Raw genomic sequence first — 18894 nt, forward strand, 5'->3', positions numbered from 1 at the left:
AAAAAGACAGCCAATAACTTTTGATTGGAATTATTTTTGAAATCACTATCCCGATATCTCCTCTGCTGTCATTTACATAGATAGCATGCCATGATTATCTTATAATGATATATTATCTTTAATAACATTCACCTGATGGTACTATAATTTAATTAGTTTCCTTAAACTAGAGTTTAGTTTCAAAGTTTTTAAATGGATTGCTGCTTAACTGAAGCATGTAAACGTTACTACAGAAATCAACACTCGTGTGCTCTAATAATTACTTGCATTCCATGTCTTATACCAAACTTTTTTCTGAGCACAAGTTTCTTCTTCCATATACATAAAACTTAATTCATATCACATCATTTTAGCCTTCGAAACTGGTGGATGTCTTGTCCAGGGTAGCTCTTTTCCAGAGAGAGGCAGAGAGAAGAAGAGAGAGGAAGCCATCTCTACAGGCAATTCATCTAACCTACTTTTCAAGGAACAGGACAAGGCAAATTACTTGTTAGAAGTATCTGCCTCTTTCCATGGACAAGGGGAATCAAGAAACAGCCCTGGACATGACATCTGTATTTTAGATGGCCCTCTATAAAAGATGTGAATTATTTTTCCTGAATCCTAACCTAGTTTGAAGGCAAGGGAGGGGTGGTATATTCCTACCACAAGAACAAATATGCAGGCTCTTATCTGCCAACTATAGATATTTTGGTTTTGGAAATCATTAATTTATACTGTGGTAGCACAAAGGTAGGTGATCTGCCACAGACCAGTACTTCTATGTCCTAGATGCTGTATATATAAAGAATTAAAAGATAATCCCTGAAAATTACATATTCAGATAAAAGGAAAATGAGAATTCCTTTAACACGTTAACATATTTAACTATGTTAACTAATGATTCTGTAACAAACTCTGGTCAAACCTCTATGACGACTGATTGTATGCCGCACAAAATATGATTCTCTTAGTTAGCCTACTGTTAAATACTGGTAAAGTAAATATTTTTCCTAGAGGTATTATTAAGAGGAAAGAGATTTGCTGCTAAAAAGGTCACGGTACTGCCTTCCTCATTCTTGTAAAAACTCCACTGAGTTTGCTCAAATATTGATGACAAGATTTGTGTCTCCACTTTTCTCATCTGAAATTTGCACTTCAGTCATTGTATCATTTTAATGGTCTTGTAATAGGAATTCTCCCTAGGTTTGGATTAGCTGCTTCCTACAGTAATCTCATATTGCTAGAACATAATAATCGCATAAATACAGTTTCCACATGTTAATGCATTTGCTTTGATTTGGTAAGCACATTTTAATGGTATTAGCATAGATTCTCTTAGACTAGCACGGGATTCATTTTATTGTCATTACATTACAATGTGGGTTTACAGTAACACTACATCCAGATTGCTGTGACAGAAAATTTACAACAAACAATAACAGAGGCTCAATAGGTATTCATTATCTGTAGAAAAAAAAAATTCAGCTGCCATTTAGCAATAAAGGTTGCCCTGCCTGCATGATGAGCATTACAAAAGGGTCCTTCCTTGCATAATCAAACAGTCCCAGGAAATCTGACATAGCACAGGTCTGCTATATATTTATGGCTAGAGGTAAATGCTTTGAGGGTTCAATTCTACTGTGAGTGACCTCCACAGAGCATGGAAAAGCCCCCAGTTAGAAATATATGACACATCTGTAGTAAATTATTATTATCTAGTCTATGCTCTGTCATCATTGCCCATATTTGAACACCTTGTGATGACAGAAAAAGGTTGGCAAGACAACAGAAGAGGCAGAGGGCAAGATAAGTACAGAATATTTCAGGAGGAATTTTTTTAAAAAATGTGTCTCCAACTGGCTTTAAGTACCATGCCAAAATAAAGCCAATATCAAAGTATCACATCTTTTGTGATACTGAAAATCATTTTCACTGTATTGAAGTGCTTTAAAAAATTAAAAAAAAAAGGCAGGATGCCCTTTGCTATAAGAAAAAAATCACAAAGCATAGAAAAAGCTGGAAGTATGCCATTACTTGTACTCTTTTGGGTTGGGGTAGCTTAAGTATCTGATTTTTCCTCTAAGATTTTAATAACTTATTTCTCTCACTCCCAATGGTTCTGCTGAATCTGTAGAGGTTTATGGCGTGGAAGGACTTTCCTTTTTGCCACCTGACAAGCAAGTTTTCTAACTTCTCTGACAGACAGATTCTAGGTGTACTTGTTCTTCCAAAATTTGTTCACAAGCTCTGATTACAGAACAAACATGCCTGGAAGCCAGATTCATACATGGGTTTCAACTAGCATGGCCTTTTGGCCCATGCACAGTATCAGGTAACTGCAACTGAGAGGGTTTTGGAGTAGAGCCCACAGTTGCCTGGCTGAGAGCGCAGGCAGGAGTGAACTTGCATCCACTCCAGAAGGACAGATTTAAGGCTCATTTAGGTCCTTTAGCCTAGCAATTCCCTCTACGTCAAAGGCTGCAAGATGTCCAACAGTCTGTGACACCATACTCCTAAACTGGCACTCTCCCACTACCACTAGAGCTGTCTCTGTGTTATGCAAGATGCCAGATAAAAGCATATCGCATTATGAAGGATTACGAAGAAATGCTGGTTTCTGGGCAAACTACTCTGTCTTCTACAGAGATGGCAGGTCTGAAGGTCTGAAGACTATGAAGGTGAAGCAGACTATTCCCATTACAGTCATAATTTTTCTTCCCAGGCTACACAATCAGAAGTGACATCGGGTCTTTCTCCTCTCCCAAACTGGAGCTCTGAGATTATCATGACTTCTTGAACTTCAACTTAACTCAGAAACAATAAGCTAAATATCTGACCTATTCAGAGGTGGAGCTTTCCTTCCTCAGTAGCTTCATAGTCTTAATTTTAAGAAACAAGTACTGTGACACATTTTCATACTATGGCCCCCTTGTCTGGTGCAGAAGCGTACTAAGGGGACCAAGGACACTAGATATCTAGCGCTGGCCTTCTTCCTAGTTGCTGGTTAAATTGCATCAGAGTGGCACATCAACACTTCCTTGAGCATCAACACTAGGCAAGGTCCTAAGGATCTATGTCACATCAGAGATATTTCATAATTTGACTAAAGTCCTCATAGAGGAGGGAAACACTTACGGTACCGCTGTTCTACAAGAACACTCATCTAACCACCTACGAGTATAGCCTGTAGCTCTTCCCTTAATGGGACACTTGTAGAGTTTCTCATCTTTGCATGGCTATGTTTTCATGAAGGAAGTTCATTTCAGATACCTGCAGTCTCTTAGACTGGGCAGAAACTGGCCAACAGATTCAAAAGCCAGAGATCTCTTGAGGGAAATATTTAAAAAGCATCACCTATCTCTACATTTTTCTTTCTCCTGAAACACATTGTTCTGGAGATATTCAGAGCAGTGGATTAATGCAGTGGCCTTTCATCTAGCTTTGATCCCAAACTAGCTTTGATCCCAAAACCATTTAGACACAATAATTTCCTTAAGAAATCGGGCTAAAGGAAACACCAAACATTGTTTTCACCAAATTTCTTATATAAGCTTTCAGCAATCAAAAAGCTATTACACAATTCAAGCGAGAAGGATACCTAGAAATAAGCCCTTGTATTAAGTTGCAACATGTGCTACGAAAACAAGATATGACAGATCTATCACAGTGTTACACAAGTCTACAGTGGTGAGCAGAAGTCCAGCAAAACATGCACGTGCAGAACACCAGTGTTAAAGCATTGCCTTGGAGGCTGTAAAAGAGGGACTTATTTTTTGGCTGAAAACAGCTTCCTGCTGCATTTTCTTTCATGAAAGCCTCTGCTATCACCTTTCATCCCTCTGCTGATCCCTTTTACGCCTTGCATTAATTTTTCACGTGAAATCATGCACAGTAATTAGGGGCAGAGAAACCCTACACCTCTTTACTTTGCTTGAGTGAAGCCTGGCAAAAAGCTATGAACTAAAAGCAAAGTTACTTAAATTGCAATGTAAGAGAAATTTTAACACTAATATGTATACATGACAGGCCATTATATTGATTCATTGTTCCCACAACCTCCAAAAAGTACACTTTGAGGAAAGGAACAGGGCAAGTGAGAAGCAAAACTTTCAGTTGTTCCCCGAAAGGATGAGAAGTGAAAATTCTCACTGCATAGTCTATTGCTTAGCCAACAGTGGCCAGAGAGATCTTCCAGTTTCGTGGGGTTTGAGGGTCACATTCATGCTCTGCGCAGGCTTTGAGCCAACCATACATAAAACAGATTCCTTCCTTGCAGTTCAACAACCACATCAGAAAAAGTGTTGCCTTTCATCTGCATCTCATGGCTGGGCCACACCTTTGGGACCAAAGCAAGCGCGTGATCTGCATCTGACGACACATCCAAGCATCCAACGACTTGTCCCAAAGACAGAGTCTGAGCAACTGTCATAGTATTTAATACTAATGCACACTTTTTTTCCCCCCACGTTATGGTTAAAGTCCAGTTGCTTCTAACACAATAGACTCAGATTTTTTTTTTTACCTCATGTCTGCGCAGGTAACAGGCTTCTCACAGCAAAGTCACATTGCAGTTTCTCTTTCTCAGAGAGATTTGGGAGCAACATACCCACAAGTATTTTCTTCATCAACATCTCCTTTGTAAGAACTTCAGGGGATTTTACATTTTGGGAAGCTTCCAAAATTATTCCTGACAAAAGGTCAGATAAAAAACCTCCCCTAGGCTCCGACATTACATTAATTATATTTTACATAGTCACATAGTGTTTTTAGGCCAAAAATCAGAACTGAAGTCACATTATGCTATATAATAATATATGCAAATATGGTCTAAGTGCTGCATGGTGCTACATGCATTTGTGTTCTTAGCCCTAAATAGAATCATATTTGCTTCTAATGGATACAAGGTTGCAAGCACACACTGTCTTTCTTGCTAGGACAACATGATACAGGAAAACCTTTTGTGCTTTTTAGGAATGAGTGTCCAGTCTTCACTCCTTCTAAATTTCAAATTCAAAACTTAAAGCATGAATCTAATCCTACTCTTGTTCTCATTGACTTAATCGTTTTCTTTTTTTTTTTGGTCTACTTAAGGTCGTATATGCTTGCATATTTTCACATAAGCTTATATGTTTCACTAAGCATGCTGGACAGAGCATTGTCACTCATTTGTGCAGCAACTTCACCAAGAATCACAGCAAATCACTCTATGGATTTTTACATGCAGAGGTAAAGAGAGAAGGGAGGTCTAAGACAACAGACATCAGACATTATCTTGCTCACCATACAAATCTATGCAATGGAAGAGTGATGTTCATTACTACCTCTCGGTCAAGACTGGAAATGACTGAGTAGAAAATTCAGGTGAATGAACCTGAGGTCAGGTTTGTGGGGAACATAACAGTCACTGATCCTCTGAGGACTGTGAAGTGACACACAGTTGAAAATAGCTTATGGCCAGGGTTTAGCGCCTCATTCCAGACAGCAGACTACAACAATGACTGGTTCTTTCATAAAACCACTTTCTTTAATACTGAATGTTGAATTTAGATGGACAGAACTAAGTTCAGCTTCCCAGTACTGCAAACAACAGTATCCCAAAGTTTCTAACCTACCTGGAGACCCACTGAAAAAAAATACCCTGAGAAAAGCCTTCACAGTTTCCATTGTGAGTGTTCCGCCATCACTGTTTTAGGAAATGGAAGCCAGATGCCTTTCTCCAAGTCCACTTCTGCTCTGACAAGAAACTAGCCTACAGGGGGAAAGTTAACGTAAGCCCATTGAAAACTTGAGGCTGATAACTTCAGAGAGCATCTTTTAACTTAGAGATCATCTTTTATAGAGTCTGCATGCCTTGTCAGTGATCAAAGTCAATGACCTCATGCTTGTACAACTCCTTGGTACCTGTTTCTAAGCCTTGGCTGGGCTCAAGAGTGAAACAGCAAAAGCAGCTAACACACTCAAGAATAAGACCATCAGGTTTCCTGCATATCCTTCCGCTTTCTTTCCAGATACTGCTGAATCTTCAGTCTTATCAAGAACCGGACACAGAAGCCTGCAACTGTTTTGTATTTTTGTATCACAGCATGACTAAGTATTTTTGCCGGAAGACACAAACTCAGCATCTTTGTCCTGGAAACTATTAACTTTCTGTGATGTAAAAAATCTTTGTTACCTAGTCTTAAGTGAATAACAAAGAACCAAGTTCTGCAATAAAGTGTACAGCCCTCAGGAGTTCTAGCAGTGAGACCAGCAGAACATTTTCAGGTTCCCACCTGCCAGAAAACACAGGAATCATGGCAAAGAAAGCATTAACTTCCTTTCACTCAGTGACTAGTCCTCACTACAAAGACTCTAGACAGGGCAAAGACAACTGTGGGTTAAAATAACTCTCTTTTACACTTCTAGTAGGAGGGGAGATCCTGAAAAAAAAGAACAGAGAGGATGCCTTAGCAGGCAAGATGCCACCCTTTCTTTGGTCCTTGCTCCTCCACAGAAGTTACCTTAGAAAAGACCCATGTGCCTTTGACTCCTTGCGGGACTAAAGTTGGAGAACAGCTTTGAGAAGAATGATTCTACATATACTTCTGAGATTTGACTGAAAATTCATGATTTGCTTAAAACATATATGAGATTATGTGGTGGTAGTCTTTCTTAATGAGCAGTTAAATAAATGCACTTCTGATACATATCCCAGCCACTGCCAGGACAAATGTCTTTCTTGGATTAGTATCTTTGTACAGATTGATACCAGAGCAACGACTTGGCTATTGCTTGGAAAATTCTGAAGAAGCTTTTTAATTTACGACCAGAAAACAATGAGCTGCTAAAGCAGGATCCTACAAGAAAACCCACCCGACCAGTTTTGAGAAAAAAGAAGTTTATTACTAGAACTAGAGGGATGGGACACTCCCCTTCCCTCCCCAAGACAGCTGATGAAACAACAACTTGGATATTCTCTAGAAACACAGAAGACCTAAGTTCAAATCTCTGCTCTAAATCAAACTGGGGACTTGAACCTTAGTCTCCCACATCCTAGATGGATTTCTAGCTATCTAGATCTTCTAGCTATCAGAGAGGTGGCTAGAGAGGTGGCTATCAGAGAGGTGGCATGCAAAAATCTGCCTTCCTCATTTCAGCTTATTAGAAAAATTAACCTTGTTCAATATTTTAAGTCTTGTAAGATGGAAAAAACACTTTAGAGCTACATCAAGTGAAATAAGAAATAGACTACACAGAATGTTCAGAGAAACAATCCTTTAATAAAAACAGAACTCTCTGTTGCCATATGGTTCAATATATACTGATTCTGATATGTGAGGAGCAAGCTGATGGCTTGCTAACCACAGAGGGAAGTAATAACACTTGTTCCTGCTCTACCATGCACTAATTCCGTAAGTTAACACTGGTCATCTATATGAAATGTAATTAAGCATCTGAATGCCACTGTTGCCACCTTTGATTATAATCACAAAAATGAATGTGATGATGGTGACATGATGGAGAATATTATGTCTGTTAAATTCCCAAACATGGGAGGAATTCATAATAATAAATGACACTTATGTAGTCTTTCATACAACAATCCCAAAGTACCTGACAAAATGATACAAAACTACCTATTACAAGGATCACTTCACCCATCACTGAAACACAGCCCACAGCGGAAAGAAGGCAACAACCTTTGAACACTAGAGAACCTATTACGACAGAAAGCGTGGAATAACGTACCCAAACTCCGGGGAATTTTAGACAGGCAAAACATAATTTTCCAAAAGAAAGTGACCTCGAGCTAAAAATTTGTTTCATTCAAGAGTTATCACAAGCCTTCTAGCATACAGACGACATCCTCAACAGCAGACACCTAAAAAAAAGAATTTTACACACAATTTTCTCAGAGATCAATACATTCACGTATGCCAGGCCAAAACATGCTCATCTGAGTTCCTCCCTAATGTGACTTGTATGCTTCACCTCAGGACCAAGCTCACCACAACACAAGACCTGTTGCCAAGAGGCTGTAAGGCACCCAGGCCCGCTGCTGGGCAGTGGCTCGGCCACAGCACCGAACCACACCCGGCAAAGGCGACCTCGGCCTCCCTTGTCCAGGTGGAGCACTCGTCTGCGGCTCGCTGAGCTGGGGCACAGGAAGGCGAAAGCCGGCCTTCTGCCGCAGCTGCGTTTTGTAAAGCGCGTGACTGGACGGCAGACCTCAGGGCGCTGGCCAAGACGCACACTGGAGGCACAGTGCCTGGACCCCAGCGAGGCTGGTGGGCACGGCTGGGGCTTTGCTGCGGAGCCTCATCAAGCTCACGCAACCCTGGAAGCGCCTTGCAGGGGACAGCAAGTGCCTCCAGACAGGAGACAGCTGAAGGCAGGCTCTGAAGGTCCGCACTGAGGCACTTGTTCCCCCACAGACCCACCGCTAGCAACTCCTGGGAGAGCACCACTGCAGAGGACACAGCTGCCGCCCGTATTTAACTTGTTATGGCTGTATAAATATTAAATACCAACACGAACAACAGCAGCTTGCCTGCACCCACGCCGTTCAGCCACTCTTCCCTACCGGCTCCGATAACTTGTCACTTCTCCCCGGGCAGCGATTTCCAGCAAACAAAGAGACGCTCGTTAGCTCAACCCGCCGCCGCGGGGCCCGCTCCGCCCCACCGCCGCTGCCCCACCGCCGCCTCCCCCGCCGCGCTCCCCAGCGCGCCCGCTCCCGCTCCTCGCCGCGAACCGCTCCCCCGCCGGCCGCCCAGGCCCGGCCCGGCCCAGCCCGGGTCCGCTCCCGCCGCCTCGGGCCTGTGGGGGGCGGAAGCAGCTTTCGCCTCTCAACTCCGCCGAAAGTTTCCCGGCCCGGGCCCCCTGCCGCAGGAGCGGCCCAGGGCGCCAAGGACAAGCGGCGGCACCGCAGCTCCCGGCCCGGCCCGGCCCGGCCTGGCCCGACCCGGTCCGCCGCCGCGACGGCTCCGGGCCGCGGGAGGAGGGCGGCCCGCGGCCTGCCGGGCGGAGCAGGCGCCCCCGCCGCCGCGGGGGGACCCGGCCGCGCCGCGGGGGGACCCGGCCGCGCTCGCGCGCTCGCTCACCCCGCGGCAGGACCCTCCGGGCGGCAGCGCGCCCGCCCGCGGCTCCCGCCCCGCTCGGGGTGGGCCTTCCCCGCCGCCGCGGCCCAGCCCCGCGGGCGGGTGCGAGGGCAGCGCGGACCTTGGAGCCCAGGGCGCCCCCGGGGCCGGGTGAGCGCGGCCGGGCGCCTCACACTGCTGCCGGCCCCCGGGGGCCCGCCTGGCTCCCTCGGGGCCGACCGCGACCTGGCCCCGCGGCCCAGCGCTGGCCCCGGCGGGGCTCCGCATGCCGCTGCCGGCCCTCGGTAGCCTGAGCCGCCAGAGCTGGCCCTCTGCGGGGGCCCTCTCCGCCGTGAAGCGGAACCACGCCACGTTTCGTGGCAATGCGGGCTGCAGTTTTAAACGAGAGTGGGAGGGCATGAGCATCCTGGCCGTCCTTGCTGGTGACCCCTGTTTACGCAGCGGGGAAGATGCTCAGATCCACTGAGTCCTTTTGGGGGACTGGGAGATGGCTTGCAAAAGGCAGTATTTTATAGTTTGCCCTTGCAATGCAAACAGCAGGAAGGTTGAAGAGAAGCTTCCCGGTATTCATAAACAGGATGACAATGACAGTGATTCTGGATAAAAACGCGGATGCAAAGTACGAAAGGAAAACAGACTTGACACCTAAGTTCTTACACTTTCTGCCTAGGCTCTCAAAAGCGTCTTATTTCCCTAAGGCTCCCGACATCCGGAGCAGTGCTCTTCCATTTCACAGAAAGATAAGCAGATGCTGGCGACGCAGCTGGCAAAGGCACCAAGGACAGTGAACTCCTCCTGCCTTCCCACGTGGCCAGCACTTTGCGCACTGCACAGACCTGTTAACTCAGACCAGGGTGTGGATCTCATGTACGTCCAAGGACAGTAGTTGCTGCTCTCATTGCTCTTCTCGGCTCCACACTGACTTTTTCCCAATCCCTGTTCGTACCCGCTGGGGCCAGTGATGCCCCCACACCCCGCAGCACGTAGCCCGGGAACGGCATCTCCTCTGGCTCCCGCTCACGTCGCTGCTCATTGCCTGTGCGAGTTGGATCCTAGCTTTTATTCAGATCCCAGAGCATCCTCCGACACGTTCAGTACCAGGCAGAAAGTGAGTGGGCAAAACTGGCAATCAAAGGCAGCGCGTTCTGATGCTCCGGCCTGTTATCATCTGTCTTACAATGAAGGACGAAAATGGAGGTAGTAGATGAAAAATGAGGAGGTTTCAAGAGTAAACAACTTTAGAAAGGTAGGAGGAGGTAAGGCACAGAACTGTGCTTTTATAAAAGTGATGAAGAAATTGAATTTTGACTGGGGGGAAAAAAAGAAAGCACTATGGGCATACAAAACATGAGGGTAGGATCCACAGTGACTGGTGATACCGGTGTGGGGAGGGCTGCACCTTTATGAACTCAGCCAAAAGGGAAATTACTGACCAGTAAAGGGAAACTAACGGTGAAGAAGGCAAAGCAGGTGAAACAAGTTTGGGATTTTTCCCCTCACCAGCCAGTCACAGCCTATATTACCACGATTAATAGAGATAGATGGCTAGAGCTAAGCTGCTGATGTGGTTCCAGTTGTTAGCGTCACTTGTTTTTATTTGCTTCTGCTATGAAGCGAAGTGAGTATGGGTCCTGCAAAGATCAAGGGAAGATATGAAAGCCTGTCATTTATGATGTCTTGTATTTCAACATGTTCATATTGCTGGGCAATCAATGCAGGAGAAATTATGTATGAGAACTATGTTAAAAATAGTCATGCAGTACTTTATGGGACATCATTTGTCACTGGCCATATCAAACCTATTTTGAAGATTTGCGATAAATTTTACAAAAGGCCTGCACTTCTACATCTCTTTTGTGTTTTAAAATATAGAAGCAGTATGAAAACTTGGGTAGGTACAAAGTAAAACCACATTCAGTCTGCATCTTTACACATAGAAAATGAGCTTTTCTTTAAGGCAATCTTCAGTATGCCCAAATCAAAGTAAGGTACTATATTTTGGGGTTTTATGTCCTTGCTCCAGCTTGCTACAGAACAGAGGCTTGTAAACATAAAGTAATGAGACTGTCTCATTCAGACCAAATGTGTAGCGAACAGTGAAAACAAGTCAGCAGCTGGCAGAGTCTATACATATGACGCTGTGTTCACCATTTAGGTGATATACAACCTTATGTAATGTATTTGGCATTTGTATCCCCTTTCCCAAGTCTGACAACCAGGCTGTGGGCTTCCTAGAAACACTGGACTGGTTACCACATTAAATGGCTCATGAAGTCGGGGGAAACAAACAAACAGAAAAATCTCAGCTGTGTTGCCATACGAATAGCAGTGGCAGCTGTCAGTAATGTGACAAACAGCAGTATCCATATCGCATGATTCAGGAACAGGGAGCCGAGGGTTACTAATAAAAAATAAAAGTTCTTTCATTTTGTTGGGTCTACACTAAAAAAAAACTCCGTGTCAGTAGTTTTTATAGAAATTACGGTCTGCTAAGGGCTAAATAACGTCTGTGTGTCTGTCCAGCTCCTTCACCACGCAATTCCCAAAGGGGGCACTGAAGTCAATGAACGATCCTCGCCCTACTTGGGGCACCCTTGTTAATGGAGCCATCGGATAACAGGACACCCAAAGTAAGGACTGAGTACTTGCCGTGCATTCGCCTAGGCATCATTCCTGCTCTTTCCGTGGCTGGTTAGCAGAACAGAGCAGACCATGAGATAAAACGCCAGCCGTGAGGCGAGGCAGCGCCCCGGGGGTGACTCCGGGGAAGGGGTGCTGTGGGGCCGTGCCTGGGCGCGCAGATGTGCCCCGGCCCCGGGGGCTTCCCCGGCCCAGCGGCGGTGACAGCCAGTCGCTGTGGCAACGGCGCAACCTCCGGGGACCACGCGCTCTCCTGCAGCCGGTGCGGAAATCTGTGGCGCTGCGCTTCAGTTGCTCAGACAGCAGTAGGTATCACGGACACTAGCTTAAGCGAAATGGGTTTTTTCTTTGGCATAAGCCCCTTTGCAGAAGTCTGGTAACAATGGAGCATCATAGCTTTCACTAGGCCAACTGGTATAACTGGACAAATTTTCAGGCACAAACAAGCCCTTCTTCAGTATGCTGGATATTATTTTTTTTTCTGGTATGACTGAAGCCATACGCCTACAACAAGGTGTGAAGCACAGCAGAATTCCGGTTTGCTTTAACAGAAGATCCTTCTTTCTTCAGAATAGTAATCAGCCAGGAAAGGAAGAGGCAAAATGCAATTAGAAGCAATATTTGGGCAAGTGCGATTACAAACATAAGCGCTTGCACACATGCCCTTGGGCAATGTGAAGTGAGAGTATCACTTGCACACATGGACAATATAATCCCGAGCTGGCGAGTTGATAGTGTGAATAGATAGAAATGCCCAATATACAAAAAAAGAGCTGCCAGAGAATTTAGCCGAGTTTAAAAATGCAAATTTTAATCCTTCGGGAAAACCCTTTATTGATCTTGACAAAATGGCTTTTTTTCCCCCGTTCCAAGTGATTCCATAAATGGAGAGGGCTAGATGGAGTGATGTGCTTGTCAATGTGGTGTACACCTGTTGCTCTTAAGTGGCAGAACAGCAGACGTGGGTCCTTAGTTCCTGCAGCAGATAAATTTTTAAACTAACCCAGGACTGTTAGGAAGGGGGTTAGGGGTGCTTTTTTTGTTTAGGAGGGGGACCATTTGGTAATGTTGTTCAGAGAATGGCAATGGCTGTTCTTGAAAAACTGTGGTGAGCTACAGACAGGGGTACCAGTCTGAGCATCGAATTGCAGGTGCTGCAAGGACTAAATAAGAGTTGTTGGAAGACATAGATAATGCATGATATTTAACTGAAACTATCACAAAGCTATTCATTAACCGCGAAAGTAAACAAATGTCTCTGAAGAATGCTAAGTTACAGTTTTCTAGAGGCAAAAAGCAGAACAATGTAGACTGCAGACTAAAGAGTTACTTGATCTTACTTTCTTAGTTACTATTTGAGATGGTGGAGAGTATTTAGAAATAGTTAAGCTAGTGTGATCATCAAGATGTGGAGACTTCCAGCTTTATTTTTATTTCAGAATGCCATTTATCTCCTTATATTTAAAATTAACTTCTGCTTTAAATACATGGAAAATAAGGAAGAGGAAAATAAATTACTTGTGAGTACTGAGAGAGAATGGAGGAACAAGCATCTCTAGAAAAAGCCATAGCTTTCCAGCTGTTGCATGCAATTCTGTCGGCATCTTCATCTCCTTTTCCTTTGTGTGATGAGGCTAGAGTCTCTACACAAGTGACACGATGGTACCTCTCCTGCTGTCTTGTCTATGTTGATTTGTATTTTAGGAGGGTAGGTATTTTCAAGCCTTTATTTGGTCTGAAAAATGTCTTTTCCCCCTCCCCCCCAGAGAGGAGAATGTAGGCAAGTAGTCCTGAAAGCCTATAAGCTTCTGAGGTATTTGCAGCAGTAAGTGCATGTTCGCTGCCTGAGTTAAGAGGACACTTTCAAAGACATGTATGTAAATCTGTTCAATCCAGATGACAAGTGAATACACAACCTTTTTTTTTTAGAAAATGACATAAGTTTACTTGCCACATATGATCTTGAACTGCATGCATCTTACCATGGCTGATTGCACAGCAGAGGGACAGAAGGAGGAGAGGAATTAAGCTCCTGATTGCGCTGCAAGAGTGGAAGACAGAATGAGGGGGCGGTTCACATCATTTGTAATGGGCCTCAGGTTGAGAGCAAAAGGTTCCCAAATAAAAAATTTCAGTCTCTTTTCAAGAACGAAAATTTTCTTTTGTCTATACAACAAAACTTATTAGACTGACTCTTACTATCTCACTCACTATTATTGACTTTGACATCAATTTATAGTGCTATGTGAGTGAATTTTGGAACCTTCTGCTGCTCTATGTCTTCCTCAGCACTAGGGTGACTCCATTTAGTAATACAAAATTGAAGCTTATTTCTGCCAGTGATCAGAGAGAACACGTGCGAGTAAACAAAGAGCAGTCAGTTCAGCCTGCCACTTTAACTTCATTCTTTTGTTAAATCCCAAGAGCTGTTGATAAGTGACTTTGATACCATCTGTACTTGCAATTAGTACCAAAGTTACGAGTATCTTTGTGTGGATGTAATTGAGGGCAAAACTTGAGGCCGTTAGATTTCAATTCACTGTTCAAACACAATTTCTGCTAGTTGGTTGCCACCTTTTAAACTTTATATCTTTAATGAGAGAAACTGAGAATGAGAAAACTCCTTAATGAGAGGAATTGAAATGGAGAAGGCTCTACAAGCTCAAAATTAAACCATAAAGGAAGGTTAGACTGTTTTTTTCCCCCCAGTAACTCACTGGATCAAATACGATCTCCCTAAATCAGTTCCCAAACTCTCATTACTTTATTGCAAACAAGATTTGTCCTTTATCACCTCAAATTACCGTTGTTTACGAAAAGGCCTTTGAAGATCATGGAATTGCAAATGTTTAATAAAAGATAAAATTTGACTTAAACATCTTTGGTTTATTTGCTTTAAGTGTGTTTCTCTCATGTTTAAATGTGTTTCTCTGCTAATTTGGGTACAGGAAGATGATGTAAATAATGTTCTTTAAAAGTAGGAGTGAATTGAGGGGCATGGAATCAGATTTTCTATGCCCTGTCCAAGTAGTCCTGTTGAAATTAGTGAGGAGAATAGAGCCCTTGTTCTATTCAGACAGTTGTTGAATTATGAATATTATTTGGTGGAGGATACAACTGATGTTAATTTAGAAGCATATGAAGTTAATATAAAACATCCAGGCTGCTATCCAAACTGGAACAGATGGATCTGAAATTGGTTAATGCTAGATGAAGTAAAGCTCAAGTGTTTGTACTTATTAATACTGTCTAGGTTACCTCTAGCATTCACAGTGCACTCACGCATGCTGTAGCCTTCCTGTACTTTGCACTAAGCTAGCCTGATCCAAAGAACTACATAGACAACAGAGGAGCTGTTGTCACCCGAGGCCTTTAATCATTTCCCTGCTGGGTAAAGGCTTGATAGTTGTCTCCAGCCATCCACATCCTTAAGCGTTTTATTTGTGATGGCTTCTTTTTTTAAACTTAGATTATTGGTCTATATTTTTTCACGAGTAGGGTTTCTTTATTTTCCATTCTTGCAGTATGACCATCTGCTACCACTTCAGCTTTAACAGTACCTTCTTGATCTTTTATTCTCACTTGTTCACTTACCCATTGTTTTCAGCTGTCTCTCTAAGTAACACTAAGCATACATCTTTCCATGCTTCAGTGTCCAGCTTTTTGCTCTGCTCCATCTTCTCAGTTCTTGCTCTCTGTCATGGCTCATGAGACACAAGGTTCAAAACTTTCTTTTAGAGAAATGAAAGATATTACATTTTCTCCAGTCTTCCTCCAACTCTCCATTTTAACCTTGATCCTTTCTTTGAGGTTTTTCCATTTGGTATAACACTACACCCAGTAGATGCTTCCCTCTATAATATAATATATTATTATTTTCTCTCTTATTGGAAAAATAAGCGTAGTTTGTACTTGCAGCATAAACTTAATGCAGCTTTAAGCCTTACACTTGCAGAATTGTGTTTGGGAGGTTATGGAGCAGTTGTCCTGATCCATGAATTTAGCTAGCAAACACTGATCTTGCCCAGATTTAGCACACTAGAAAGGGACTGAATTAAAAATTTATATGCCTGAGAGTTTTACTTTTGATTTGTAAAGCTGAAGCTCACTCTTACCATACAGCAACCCTGACTATCTTCTATTCCCCCAGCACCTAAAATGCATAAAGAACAGTAATTTTCATACTGAACCTTCTATTTAATACCTCTCTTTTTGGGCAACATCTTGCATAGTCGAAGGGACAGTCTCTTCCACTCCTGCCCCCCTGGCATACCTTCAGTCGGGAAAGCTGCTACGATAGTAGGTCTGTAAGTGACCTGGAAACTCCCCTGGGACTAGATTGCTATTTAAGAGTTGAGCCCTGTCAGTTTGCCTGCTCTGCGAGGAACTTGCTTTTATCTATGGTAATTGCTTTTAGAGCTGGATAGCAAAGAGGCTCTTGTCTGAGATTCCCATGCTTCATCCTTGCTTGTGGCAGACTAGTTTCACAGCTGCTCCAGCCCATTTAGGAGTCATTTTTCTTTCACCTAGTGGACATAAATCTGCCGCTTTCCGCCTACAATTGACTGTCCCTCTGCTTCACTTTAGGACTTGTCCATTCAGCACTGCTTAATGATCCTGATCCTGCAGTCCCTTGGCATTGACCAGAAGTTGGGTGGGAGAGGGGTCATGTTTGAGGCTGATTGATAGAAACAGAAATGACTGCCCCTTTCAAGTCAAACTAGGGTGAGGAATTTCTGCTGGCTTGCTCAGTCCAGAATGCAGCTGCAGTCCATGGCGTTTAAAAGCAAATGTTTACAGCGGAGAACCAGTTTTCACAAGGCAAACAATTTTCTCTGGTTCTAACAGATTTTCTGGTTATTGATCAGCACAGCTACTTTTCTGAAAGGGAAAGAAAGAGCTACTGGGGAGGGGGAGTAGCAAAGAAGCAGAATTTACACTATATTAATTTGTATGATACCAGCAGTATACTAGATGGTATTGCTTCTAGCCATATTACAGAGCCATAGAAATTTCAAGGCTGACTACTCTCACTTCCAGGGGCTATCACAGCAGCTGGGGATTGCTGGAGTGAGGGTGACCTGGATTTACCTTTTCCTGCATAATTCCTCAGCTGCAAAATTTATTTACAGGGACAAGAATGCAACTCTGAAGGTAAAAACATTTCCCTTCTGCCTTGCACACACCATGCAGGGATTGATATAGCGGTGGGGAAAGAGGGGAAAACTGACAGCTCTTCAAGAATAACCAACTGAAAATCAGGCAAACGGATAAAAGGGATTTTCTCATATTAAGTGTTCACAGGGGGGAAGGACAGGACAAAGAAAATAAGCATTTTCCATTTTACTGTTACAAGGAACTCCTTGAGTTTGTTAGATTATATTTTGTTGTTCTTTAGTCAAGTGCCTGCTTTAGACAACATTTTGCATCATTAATTAGCCCCTGATCCTGCAGGCTGTTGTATGTGGGAAGCCCTGTGCTCCCATGTGGAGCCTCACCATTTTTAATGGTGTGCTGTGTGGGAAAGGCATCTCCCCCTGGAGAGAAACTTGCAGCAGAAGGTGCGTTAGTCAGTCTTCCCTTGTTTGTGTTGATCTTCCAGGCAACAAAAGGGAAGATAAAAGGTTTCAAAGAACTGAAAACCGCGCATGCATCCTCATACACATGTGCGCAGGACCTGCACATGCACAAAGACAGGAGCAGGTATCAAAAGAAATTGCCCTGATTAAGTTTTGTGTCGTCTAAATTGTGAGTTGACAGTATTCCCTTGTGTCCTAAGACATGAATTTATCTCTCTATTGCAAAATCTCACGGAGAGTGATTTCTCATTTTTCCTGTGTTTTGGAGGCTTTATTCTGAGAATATAGCTACACTTATTTTATACGTTAATATTTTTATTTGTATTCATATTTACTGTTGAGCCTTAATTTTATGTCCAGACCAGGAAAGTCAAGGACAGTTTTCTTTCAGCTGAAAACATTCTCCCTTTAAAAATTTTGCTGCTGTGTTCTTTGATTTATGGCCTTGCTTATGTTTGACAACATACCAAGCCTTATGTCACAATATTCCTATTATGAATAGTAGTGTTTTTTCTCCTCTCTCAATGATAAATAAATCACAAGAACTTGCATTTTAGGTGTCAAAAGTACAGTTTGCTGTTGTAAATACCGTATTAATTATCTCAGACACTGCACTGGGGACTCTGTGCATGCCTTTTTAATTGCCTTGCAGAAGCGGTAGGTCTGAGTTCCTATTGTCATGCAGACTGTATAATCCACTACCTCATGCAAAAGAAGTGTGAAAATTGTACTTACTGAAATTTCTCCTCTTGTTTGTAGCAGTGACAACAATCATACCTGGAAGCCCATGTTTTCAGAGATCATTTCCTGAGCAAAACAGATGGGATAAATTCATCAGAATAATAGGTACATTTTACAAAGTTTGATTTTATTTTTGTTTCCTATTTGAAAAGTTATCAATTCAGAAATGTTAACTCGGTATGAATATTTAATAAAATTGTCTGCAACACAGGTGCCAAGTTGCTAGAAATACTCAGAGCCAGATCCAGCTACTTGTGGTCCTATCAAATTGTGGCTTCCCCTATTACATTAGGGAGAATGCTCACAGCTACGATCCAGTGCTGTGTGTCAGAGTTTTCGGTCTAGCCACGCTCAGTGCTCTGTGCTTGATGTATAGGGGACTCCCAGCCAGTGGTCCTCAGAGCACTGTCCAGAGGGTGAGGATCCTGCCCATGGCTCCCTTTCACTCCTGTCACCTACATCAGGGGCCCTGAGAAGTAGATGCCTCCTTTAACCAAGATACTTTTACACCAATATTAAATGTTCCTTACGTTCCTGGAAAGTGTGATGTTCTGTAAAACTACAGGACATTCACTGGTAATTTACCTAAGCTGCTTTAAAAAGACTGTCCTAACTGGATCTGAACCTGATGAACATTAAAAAATATCTGCTAACATTTAGTAAGATGAAATTTAGGAGAATATATTCAGAAGAGACTGACCAGGTATTCTGAGCAAGCTAAATATCTCTGCAACCAGTATTATGAAAGCAGCCAATGTTATGAAGCACTAAAGAAAGATGTGAAAATATGTGTAGGACTGTTTATACTTCCAGCCATACTCCCACAGAAAGACCTTATTAAGTCAAGGTAAATTGTACCAATTGCCTTAAAG

At 43.1% G+C, this 18894-nt stretch overlaps 1 protein-coding gene across 17 annotated transcripts in view; it reads right to left on the reverse strand.

Annotated features, from left to right (window-relative positions):
* PTER (phosphotriesterase related) overlaps positions 1–9190 on the reverse strand; it is a 23204-nt gene extending 14014 nt beyond the window's left edge. The window contains exons 1-4 of one of the 17 annotated variants that reach the window (XM_068934670.1): positions 9066–9106; positions 8494–8567; positions 7711–7843; positions 5595–5731 (exon numbers count right to left, since the gene is read on the reverse strand). The gene's annotated coding sequence lies outside the window, so the exon portion shown is untranslated. Of the gene's footprint in view, positions 1–5594; positions 5732–7710; positions 7844–8489; positions 8634–9065 lie in introns of those variants that run through there. The other 16 variants (XM_068934667.1, XM_068934669.1, XM_068934676.1 and 13 more) reach the window with 16 other exon arrangements.
* Between the last annotated feature and the right edge of the window lie 9704 nt (positions 9191–18894).

Source organism: Struthio camelus, chromosome 2 (assembly GCF_040807025.1).
Source record: "Struthio camelus isolate bStrCam1 chromosome 2, bStrCam1.hap1, whole genome shotgun sequence".
Lineage (NCBI taxonomy): Eukaryota > Metazoa > Chordata > Aves > Struthioniformes > Struthionidae > Struthio > Struthio camelus.